Below are 12,295 nucleotides of genomic sequence, written 5' to 3'. Positions count from 1 at the left end.
CAAAACTTTGTAAATAAGTAAGTTTTCTCCTTCACTGATGGGCACTGATGGGGCTACACTGATGAGCACTGATGGGGCTGCACTGACGAGCACTAATAAGGCGGCACTGATGGGCACCGATGAGGTGGAACCAATGAAGTGGCAATGATGAGGTGGTATTGATGGACACTGATATGTGGCACTGATAGGTGGCACTGATGGGTGGCACAAATTGGCACTGATAGCTGGCACGGATTGGCATGGATAGGCGGCACGGATGAGCATGGATAGGTGGCACAGATGAGCATGGATAGGCACTGATAGGTGGCACGGATAGGCACTGATAGGCGGCATTGTATTGTATTATACTGTACTGATGCCAATCAGTGCCAAACAATGCATGCCAATCGGTGATGCCCATTGTGGGAACTGATTGACATCCATTGTGGGCACTGATTGGCATACATTATGGGCACTGACTGCCATCCCTGGTGGTCTAGGGTGGCATACCTAGTGCTAGGCATCCCTGGTGGTCTGGTGGCGTCCTTGGTGGTCCAGTGTGGCATCCTCAGGGGGGCTGCACTGATAATCGATCAGCACAGACCACCCCTGTCAGAGGAGCAGCCAATCGGCTCTACTCTACTCGCGTCTGACAGACGCGAGTGAGGAAAAGCCGATCACTGGCTCTTCCTATTTACACTGTGATCAGCCATGATTGGACACAGCTGATCACGTGGTAAAGAGTCTCCGTCGGAAACTCTTTACCAAGATCGTAGTTGCGGGGTGTCAGACTGACACCCGCAACAACGATCACCGTGATGCACGCCCCCGGGGGCGCGCAGCGGCTCAAAATCCTGATCACGTCATATGACACCCGGTCAGGATTTTTAAACCACTATGCCACCGTGTTTCTGCTATAGGGCGGGCGGTAAGTGGTTAATAACATAATTCTGTTAAAACATACCTAAAAGCATTTCAAAACACTTTCCAAAAGTGTATGATAAATTCCCCAAAAGAGTGGAGGAGCACACACCCTGTTAGATCCTAGCCCATATACTGCAAATACATGTATACACAAAATACAGACTTACACAAATGTATTGGGCCAGACCACAGGAAGAAATAGAGCACTGGTCTCAGTCTCTATGCTTTTTGCCAATAAATAGCTTCTTCAAGAGACCCTATTATATTAAAGAGTAAATCACAGTTATTTACAAAGTCCATACATATACATGAATCATAAAATAAATACACGCACAATGAGTGTCGAGTACTCACATACATGAAACTGGGAACTTAGCGCTTAATCCAATCGGAGGGAATTCCAAGTTACCTCCATGAGAATGGCACACTGGGTTTTAAACAACTAAAGGACAATTCTTGGCCTAACAAATCATAATAATGGGTAATATTATATGGTCTTATATCACAAAACGAGGGTAGTGAATAAGTAAATAAAAATAAGTGAATAAATAAATTAATGGGCTGCAAACTCATACAAGTTGGAGAGATTGCACAAAACGTGTATATATCTCCAACACATAGTAAGAACTCTGCTGCAAAAGCCAGTAGAATCCCTGCAGCATAAGATGTAATAGAAAATAAACAAATAAGGATAAGAAAGTGTGCCTGAAGTAATCTAGGACAAAAATAACAGGAAAACAATGTCCATACTGGCAAAATAGCGGGTCCGATTACTAACCTTGGATAACAGAAAACCTGGTCAACCAGTCTGTTTGTGTGACTCCACAGATGACATGAAATAACTAGACATGTGCAGAGTGAAATATTTTGTTTCGGAATTTCGTTTTCGTCTGAAAAAAAAAATGTATTTAGTTACTCCCGAAATTCTTTTTTTTTTTTCAAAGTAATTTTTATTAGATTTCACAAAGTACAATAGTAGTAAGAACAATTCCATCTGTTACAATTCTTGTATATCATAACAGAGATTATCAGTAGTAACAGTAACAATAACCTCGGCACATAAACGCATAGATATCAGAAAACAGGGATTAGCAGTGTATAATCTATGAGTGTGCCACTTAACAAAATACAGTATTGGTATTGGGGTGGAGAATAGGGTGGGGGGGGGAGGGGGGAAGATAGGGGGTAGAGTCTTCAGAGCAAAATATAAAATGAGGAAACCAGCAATCACAGGTATAGTAGCAAGAAGGGTAATCATCAGGAATGAGATCAGTTTATCTGGGATGTGTACCATTTGTGCCATGGAAACCATTTGGCCTGGGTTTTCTTATAGGAAGTTAGGCCTCTGGACCCTAATAGTTCGTAGGTGTAGTGGGAGTGTACTAAGGTGGTGACGTCAAGGATACTAGGTATTGTTGGGGATTTCCAGTTTCTAGTTAAAAGAAGTCTAGTTGCTAAGAGAATATGAGTAAGGACCGTCTGGAATGTGTAAGGGACAGCTTCCGGAATTATGTTAAGTATAGCAAGTTGCGGTGACATGGATATGGTGACATTGCTCACTTCCCGAATAAGGTGTGTGACGTCTGACCAAAGGGGTCTTATGTTTGGACAGTGCCACAGAATGTGGAATAGAGTCCCCGTATGATTACAGTTGCGCCAGCATAGTGGGGCAGTGTTGGGTTGAAATGTAGTGAGTCTATGAGGAGTTAGGTACCAGCGAAGTGTGATTTTTGTCATCAGTTCCCATAAACCTGTGCACTGTGTAGCTTTATAGATAGAGGTTAATGCTTGTTGCCACTGGGCATCGGAGAATTGGAGTTGTATGTCTGATTCCCAATCTACGAAAGGTTTGGATTTGAAGAAGATATTTTTCTCCTGCAATAAGGGGTAGATAAGTGAGATACCTTTAATCGTGGAGTCGTGAGTAAAATAGAAATTCCATAATTTCAAAGGTAGTGCTCCTTCTATGCGGGTGTGCGTGATCAGACAGGAGCGTATCCTGTGGTATGTGAGAAAGTCTGAAGTGGGTGCCCCATATATGGACTGGATCTCAGGAAAAGATTTGCAATCTGTGAGGATTCTAAGATCATTAGTGGTAGAGGCCTGGGACGTGAGCCATGGAGGGAGGGTCAGATCAGGAGATAAGATTTGAAGGGTTTGTATGGGTACCTGTAGGTCTTTCATGGGGGAGGATGACCACTTACTGTTGTGAAGTATTTTCCACGCAGAAATCGATGTCTGTATGGTTGGTGAATACAGGTGAAAAATTGGCACTGAGACCAGAGAGCTATATAGCCAGCTTTTGAGGTCAGAACCTGGTGTGGCATGATTTTCTATATCCCCCCATAGTGTAGTATGGGGGGGGTTAGTCCATTCACGTAATTGGGAAAGGACGGTGGCCAAGTAATAATCCCGGATGTCGGTATAACCCATACCTCCAGCATGTTTATGTTTGATGAGCTTGGAAAGGTTGCTTCTAGGTTTCCTACCTTGCCATATGTAGTTAGCAAGAATAGATTGTAAGGAGGTTAGGTAAGATTTAGTTAAGGGGATGGGGAGGGTATGAAATGTGTACAGAATTTTGGGCAGTATGAGCATTTTAAAGGCTGCTAGCCTACCTGACCATGAAAGTTCGAATTTGGATAGGTTGGACAATTCTTTGATTAGCATTTGTTTGGTTTTGATATAGTTCGATTGAAATAATCTAGATACCGAGTTTGTGAGTACGATTCCTAAATATGATATACCGTGATCGGCCCAGGGGTATGCATATTGGTTTCGTAAAATATTGCTAGTAATAGCATCAAGACCCAAATCTAAAATATATGATTTAGTTTCATTGACCTTATAATAAGAAATCGAACCAAAGTTGGTTAGAACACGTTGTACCGAAGCCAGGGAAGTCATGGGGTTGGTAAGCATCAAGATGACATCATCTGTGAACAAATTTATTTTGTGTTCGATGTGGCCTATGTTAAATCCAGAGATAGTGTTACAACTTCTGATATGTGCCGCCAGGGGTTCCATGATCAGGTTAAAGATAAGTGGCGATAGGGGGCATCCCTGGCAGGTACCATTGGTTATTGGAAAAGAACGGGAGATTATTCCATCTGTGTAGACCTGTGCTGATGGAGAGGAATATAGGGCCATGATTGCTGAAAATATATGACCATTGAATCCAAATTTGTGAAGGGTGGCTTCTAGGTAAGCCCAATGGACTCTATCGAACGCCTTCTCTGCATCTAGAGATAGAAGCAGAGAAGGCGTTCTGCTAGTCTCTGCATGGTGGATTATGTTTATCAATCTCCTTGAGGCGTCATAAGTTTGTCTACCCTTCGTGAAGCCTGATTGGTCTGGGTGAATCAGGGTGGGCATAATTTGGACTAATCGATTGGCTATAAGTTTAGCGAAAATGTTGATATCAGTATTGAGAAGTGAAATTGGCCTAAAGTTTTGTGGTGTATTGGGTTCTTTCCCTGGCTTCGGCAGTGTAATTATCAGAGCGTTAAGCATTTCATTGGGAAGAGAAGAGGAGGAGGCAGCGTCATTACACACTTGGGATAGATAGGGAGCCAAGGTAGTACTAAATTTTTTATAATATTCGTTGGTTAAGCCATCAGGCCCTGGCGATTTATTGGAAGGCAAAGCTGATACAATGTTTTGAACTTAAAACTGGGTGAAAGGAGTGTTTAGGTCGGATAAGTGTTGTTGTGATAATGTTGGTAGGTCAATTGTTTGTAGGAAGGTATTGATGTCTGTAAGAGAGGGTTGGATTGTGTCAGGGTCATCTTTTAAATTATACAGTGTTTGGTAGTAATGGCTAAAGGCATTTGCAATAGCTTGAGGGTCAAAAAGTTTATGCTTTGAGGTTGGGTGAAAGAGGTGGTGTATTCTGGATTTAGCGTAGTGACCCTTAATCCTGAGAGCAAGTGCTTTCCCCGCCTTGTTGCCTGTAGTGTAATAGTGTGCTTTGAATTTCGTGTTAGTTTTAGTGTGATATTCTAGGAGTAGATTTCTGAGTTCCTGTCTGAGGAGAACTAACTGATCTTTTAATTTAGGGTCTGGATTAGTTTGGTTTTGAACATCTAGTGCATGTATCTTGGCTATTATGGTGTCTAGACGCTGTGATCTCCTCCTCTTCTCTCGTGCAGAGAGCTGCATGATGATCCCTCTGACGAATGCCTTGTGTGCATTCCAGAGGACAGTATTACTGGAGACTGAACCCGCATTTAAAGTAAAAAATTCTTCAAGATGGGTACGTATGTATGAAGAGTGTTCTGGGGAGTGAATGATGTCTGCACTCGCTCTCCATACCGTGTGCCGTGGAGAATTCAGATGGTCGGTGACAGTGAGTGAAATTGGAGCGTGGTCGGACCATGTTATCGTACCAATGTCTGATTCAGTTGATTTGGTCAATGTCCATTTATCTACAAGGAAATAATCGATTCTCGTGTAGCAGTTATGCCTGTGGGAGAAAAAGGAGTAGTCTCTTTCGGTGGTATGGTGGCATCTCCAAATGTCGTATAGATTATTGTTTCTTATGAAGGTAGTCATAGGGGAAGATAACCTGGAGGAACGTGAAGAAGCGTCTGTCAAGTTGTCCGGAACTATATTAAAGTCTCCGCAAATAATAAAGCATCCCTGACGAAATTTGTCAAGCTTTTTCATCAATCTAGAGAGGAATTTAATTTGGCCAGTATTGGGGGAGTAGATGTTTACGATAGTGTATCTGGTTTTGTTTAGAGTGCCAGATATCTTCCTTCCTCGTCCGTCATGCTATTGTGAAGGGTGAAGGCAACAGTGTCCTTCACAGCTATCATAACCCCATTACGTTTGTCTGGTCCTGAAGATTTGAAGATATGGGGGAAATGGCGGTTAGAACAGCGAGGTTCATCTAGCTTTTTAAAATGGGTCTCTTGGAGACATAGGACGTCACATTTGGATTGAAGGGCAGTCCTCCACATTGAGGATCTTTTCGCTGGGTGGTTAAGTCCTTTAGTGTTAAGGGAGAGGAATTTTGGCATTTTGTATTTCAGGCGTAGATGTTAGGTGTGGTAGTAGGTACTTACAGTAGATGAGAGTCTCTTTAAGGTGTCAGATGGTTTCTGGATGCGAGTTCCTGTAGTCGGTGTAGGTGTAGTTCTCAAGGTGGAGGCAAACCGGGAAAAAAGAAAAAGGAAGGGGTGGATGGAAGAGGTAGAGAGTAACACTTCGTTAATGGTAAGCAGAGCAATATATAACTGAATAAAATGATAGCTTAAAACAGCCGGAAAACACTAGGCTGTGTCAACTGAGTGTGGTAAAAGTTTGTGATAAACACTGCCCAAGTAGGGCACCAACCGGAGCAACGTAGCATAAAGTATAGAGTGAAATGAATGAGCATCGCCTGTAGGGAGGTTTCAGCGAGCATTAGGTGGTTGTTTAGAATAGAGGGGTTGGGAGGGCCCTCTATGGGTGTTGGACAGTGTGGTAGGCTCTTCCGGGATAATATCCCATTGTTGTAAAAGCTTTAGGCCTTCAGGGACTGATGTGACAATGTGCTTTGACCCATTTCTGGTGATAATGAGTTTAGTCGGATAACCCCATTGGTAGGGGATTTTGTGGTTGAACAATGGTTTAGTAATGGTAATTAGCTGTCTGTGCAGTTGTCTGGTATGTTGAGACAAATCCGCAAACAATTGGAGGTCAGAAAACGGTTCAGGCAACTTGTTCAGATGTCGGGACTTAAACATTAGCTGATCTTTGGCATGGAAAAAATGCACCCTCATCAAAACATCCCTGGGTATGGTTGCTGCTAGGTGCGACGGCTTGGGAATGCGGTGTATGCGATCAATTATGGTCTCCATCGGTGACAGGTCAGGTAATATAGTTGAAATCATTTTTCTGGCGTATGTGTTAAGATCATGAGGCAGGACCGATTCAGGGATACCCCTAATTTTGACGTTGTTACGTCGAGAGCGGTCTTCGAGGTCCGCCATTTTGGATTTCAACCCTTTTTGTTCATCATGTGTGTGATCTTGGGCATCCACAAGGTCATTGACTGTGACAGTCAGGTCACTCATATGATGTTCAATACGCTGGATTTTTTGTCCCAAATGCAGCATATGAGATGAGAATTTAGTAAATATGGAAGTTATCTCAGTGTGTATAGAGGATTGTAAGGAGATGAGCATCTCCTTCATGGTAGTGTCCAGAACAGGCTGGTCGGATGTGGGGAAGGCCGCAATGGCTGAGGGCTGATGTGAGGGTAAGATGGATGCAGGGCTTACCTCAGAGTTAGGCCCCGCAGAATCCAGTCGCATCCGCGCCTTTGCTGGGCTATTACTGGCCGAGGAGGGAGAATCATGTGGAGATGATTCAGGGGAGTGCTGCTGAATAGGTATTGCAGGTTCGTCCGCATCAGGGAGGTCAGTGTAAGCAGATGAATCTCTGACAGGGCCGCGGGCGCTATCTTGGATGTCTGTGTCCGGCGGCTGATTGAAGTAATCTGTTAGTTTCTTCGGCGGCCGGTAATCCTTGCGTTTGCGGTCTGCCTGGGGCATAGCTGGGCCCTGTGGTAGTCTACCTATGTGATAAGGGGTTCGTACTGGTGCTCTGAGCGGCGATGCTCCGGTATAGGGTCCGGTCGGTGCGGGAGCTGAGGATTCAGACGTCCATCCTGCTCGGCGGTTAGCCACGCCCCCCACCCCAAAATTCTTTTTTATTAATTTCGTTTTTTGTTCAAAAATTGCATTCGTCCGAAAATTCACATGAATTACGGTCGAATCTGTCTTTGAAGGCTTATGGTGTCTGTCAAATGTAAAAAGAAGATTCAACGGAGCTGCTAAACTCTATATAGCCTATAGGCGGAGCATTTGACTCCGGAAATGTACGATTGCAGTGTCGTACAGTTTTGATGCTCCGTCGAATATTATTATAAACGTGTGTGTTTTTCGTTGCTTTGCCGAATCTCCGTTGTTCATGTTGAATGAATGGTCTAAGTCTCACAGTGTCAGGTGTCATCTTTTCTCTCTATGTCGAATTTTTTCTCTCTGTCGAATCTTTTCTCTATATAATCTTGGACTAATAGAGGTAAGGTTAGGCACGTTCAACCACAGGTTCAATAGACACAGATTGTTATTGTCAGAGTCACGTTAAATCTCCTATTCTATATCGAATTGTTGTAACAACGAAAATAAAGCATTTATTTATGTTGGATCTTTCGTTTTTCGGATTCTGCGCTTTCGTTTTCGTTTGTCAAAACGAAAATACCTGAAATGCGGACGAAATTGCATTCGGACGAAAACGAATGCACATGTCTAAAAAAAAAACATCCGCACCTAGACTAAACATATTATCCCCTACATATAGGGGATACAAAGGTGACAATATCTTGTTTATAATAAATTTTTTTAATTTTCATTCTGTCGAGTGCTCAGAAGGCTTGGTCATAGAGGTTGGGAATACAGAGCCAAACATAAGTTTACATGAGCATCATCGACCGTGAATTGAATCAATGCAGGTGTGTGTGATGCATATTGATGAAGATCTTTTCTCTTGATTCAGTTTGTTTTCTTCCCTTTTTTTCCACTTCCACACCACCATTTCACTGTCCTTGTCAATATCGGTGACCAAATCCCAGTGTATGGGGTGAAACATGTCAGAGAGTATGCCTGGAGCAGCTGAGACCACACTCAATCACATGTTCATGCACTGGGTTGGTGAGTGGTGTTCCTTCCTTTCTCTGTTAATGCTTCTACACCTTTGAATGGTGCATAGGTGCCTGCTCCCTTCACTGCAACTGGTGGGGAGATATTTGTCTTAGCTTAGAGTGGCACTGCAAGTTACCGTATATACTCGAGTATAAGCCGAGATTTTCAGCCTCTTTTTTGAGGCTGAAAGTGCCCCCCTCGGCTTATACTCGAGTCATCGCTGTCTGCCCGCTCGATCAGCGTGTCGAGCAGACAGACAGCGGCCATTCTGATTCAAAAGCCGCGCCTCCGGCTCCCCCTTCGCCTGTGATAGGCGGAACACTGAATTTCCCAGCAGCCTGTGTTCCGCCTATCACGGACTTCGTATCATCCTCGTACTACGGACGAGGATGATACGATGTACGTGATAGGCGGAACACAGGCTGCTGGGAAATTCAGTGTTCCGCCTATCACAGGCGAAGGCGGCGGCGCAGCTTTTGAATTTTACAATGGCCGCCGACGAACGAAGAGGGCACGGGACGGAGGCAAGGCACAGGACGGCACGGCACGGGACGGGACGGGACGGGACCGGAGGCAAGGCATGGCGGCGAGGCACGGCGGCGAGGCACGGCGGCGAGGCACGGAGGCAAGGAGGCTCGGCACGGGACGGAGGCTCGGGACAAAGGCTCAGGACACAGGTAGGCTGGACACACACACACACACACACACACACACACACACACACACACACACACACACACACACACACACACACACACACACACACACACGGATACACACACACACAGGGATGGATGGATGGATGGAGACACACACACACAGGGATGGATGGACGGACACACAGGGATGGACGGACACACAGGGATGGACGGACACACAGGGATGGACGGACACACAGGGATGGACGGACACACACACAGGGATGGACAGGCATGTCTTACCCTCGGCTTATACACGAGTCAATAAGTTTGCCAGTTTTTTTGGGGGTAAATTGGGGGCCTCGGCTTATATTCGGGTCGGCCTATACTCGAGTATATACGGTATACCTGGATCGCTAAAACTGATCTATGGCACCACCAGTAAGTTCTACCCTAATTCAACTAGATTACAAGTTAGAAAGCAGTGCTTCTGCTAAAAGAATGTTAGAACTGAGCATCCAACTAGCTTGCTGCACTTATGATTTTTACCGGATTAGGCAACAACTATTTTTGTTTTATGACCAGGCTCAGTTAAGTTTCATGTTTACACATTAATAAATTTAGTGGCATTTGGGGTATTATAGCTAGCGTTTTGCGTTTTATCGGTCCTGCTTTACATTACTGCACAGCACCTCATTACCACGTAGCATGTAATTCAGGCTGCTGTGATATCTGAGAGATGCAGGTATCTAAAAAACGACAGTCTCGGTACTCACTTTGCTATATTTTGTTAACTGTTTTGGCAATTTTTATTTTCACTGCACACTAATGACCAGGAACTGATCAAAAGACATACAGGAACTGATCAAAAGACCTACTCTCCTTAATATTTCCCAGTGTGTTTCTAATGGGCATCCAATTATTACTGTAGTATACAGTGGTGTGAAAAAGTGTTTGCCCCCTTCCTCATTTCCTGTTCCTTTGCATGTTTGTCACACTTAAGTGTTTCGGAACATCAAACCAATTTAAACAATAGTCAAGAACAACAAAAGTAAACACAAAATGCAATTTGTAAATGAAGGTGTTTATTATTAAAGGTGAAAAAAAATCCAAACCATCATGGCCCTGTGTGAAAAAGTGATTGCCCCCTAAACCTAATAACTGGTTGGGCCACCCTTAGCAGCAACAACTGCAACCAAGCGTTTGCGATAACGTGCAATGAGGCTTTTACAGCGTCCTGGAGGAATTTTGGCCCACTCATCTTTGCAGAATTGTCCTAATTCAGTTACATTAGAGGGTTTTCGAGCATGAACGGCCTTTTTAAGGTCATACCACAACATCTCAATAGGATTCAGGTCAGGACTTTGGCTAGGCCACTCCAAAGTCTTCATTTTGTTTTTCTTCAGCCATTCGGTGGTGGACTTGCTGGTGTGTTTAGGATCATTGTCCTGCTGCAGAACCCAAGTTCGTTTCAGCTTGAGTACACGAACAGATGGTCGGACATTCTCCTTCAGGATCTCTTGGTAGACAGCAGAATTCATAGTTCCTTTTATCACAGCAAGTCTTCCAGGTCCTGAAGCAGCAAAACAGCCCCAGACCATCACACTACCACCACCATATTTTACTGTTGGTATAATGTTCTTTTTATGAAATGCAGTGTTCCTTCTACGCCAGATATACTTGGACACACACCTTCCAAAGAGTTCCACTTTTGTCTCATCGGTCCACTGAATGTTGTCCCAAAAGTCTTGGGGATCATCAAGATGTGTTGTGGAGAAATTGAGACGAGCTTTGATGTTCTTTTTGCTCAGCAGTGGTTTTCTCCTTGGAACTCTGCCATGCAGGCCATTTTTGCCCAGTCTTTTCCTGATGGTGGAGGCATGAACGCTGACCTTAACTGAGGCAAGTGAGGCCTGCAGTTCCTTGGACGTTGTTGTGGGGTCTTTTGTGACCTCTTGGATGAGTCGTCGCTGCGCTCTTGGGGTAATTTTGGGCGGCCGGCCACTCCTGGGAAGGTTCACCACTGTTCCATGTCTTCGCCATTTGTGGATAATGGCTCTCACTGTGGTTCGCTGGATTCCCAAAGCTTTGGAAATGGCTTTATAACCCTTTCCAGACTGATAGATCTCAATTACTTTCTTTCTCAATTGTTCCTGAATTTCTTTGGGTCTCGGCATGATGTGTAGCTTTTAAGGATCTTCTGATGGACCTTACTGTGTCAAGCAGCTCCTATTTAAGTGATGCCTTGATTGCGAACAGGTGTGGCAATAATCAGGCCTGGGTGTGGCTAGAGAAATTGAACTCAGGTGTGGACAACCACAGTTATAGTATGTTTTAACAAGGGGGGCAATCACTTTTTCACACAGGGCCATGATGGTTTGGATTTTTTTTCACCTTTAATAATAAACACCTTCATTTACAAATTGCATTTTGTGTTTGCTTGTGTTGTCCTTGACTATTGTTTAAATTGGTTTGATGTTCCGAAACACTTAAGTGTGACAAACATGCAAAGGAACAGGAAATGAGGAAGGGGGCAAACACTTTTTCACACCACTGTATTGTTATTGTTGATGGTACCAATGCCTTAATTTCTTAGTTATGTACATCTTTATTTCCATACATTTGAATGGATCCCCCTTCCCAGTGCTGTAATTAGCTCAGCTCTGAAGAACTAATACAAATCTGATTCATGCAGTTTATTTGCAAGAATCAGTAAGTGAGGCACTTTAATCATATATGGAATGAGTCACCAAGAATGTTGCATCACATTAAAAAATGACACTTGAAAAAAAAATCTAAAGCTCAAATTCTCTCTGTCATGCAGAAAAGAACTTAAAGTGGAACTAAATTATCCATTTAAAAAACTGTGAGTAGGCAGACTCTATTGCAGAAGAGACGTGCAGTATATCTCCTTTTAATGAAAAAGAAAAAACTACCTGTCAGCCACGTAGAAGATGCCAATGCCAGTGAGGGACCTTGAAATGTTAAGAGGGGTATGTATTGCAGATGTTAGACCCTCTTTGAAGAAAACCCCATATAGGGCAAAGCAACAGCTTTACTTGG

Source organism: Lithobates pipiens, unplaced genomic scaffold (genome assembly GCF_037356315.1).
Source record: "Lithobates pipiens isolate NorthernLeopardFrog02 unplaced genomic scaffold, aLitPip1_a1.2 Scaffold_1, whole genome shotgun sequence".
NCBI lineage: Eukaryota > Metazoa > Chordata > Amphibia > Anura > Ranidae > Lithobates > Lithobates pipiens.
The sequence above is the reverse complement of the archived record's forward strand: the minus strand, read 5'-3'. Positions refer to the sequence as shown.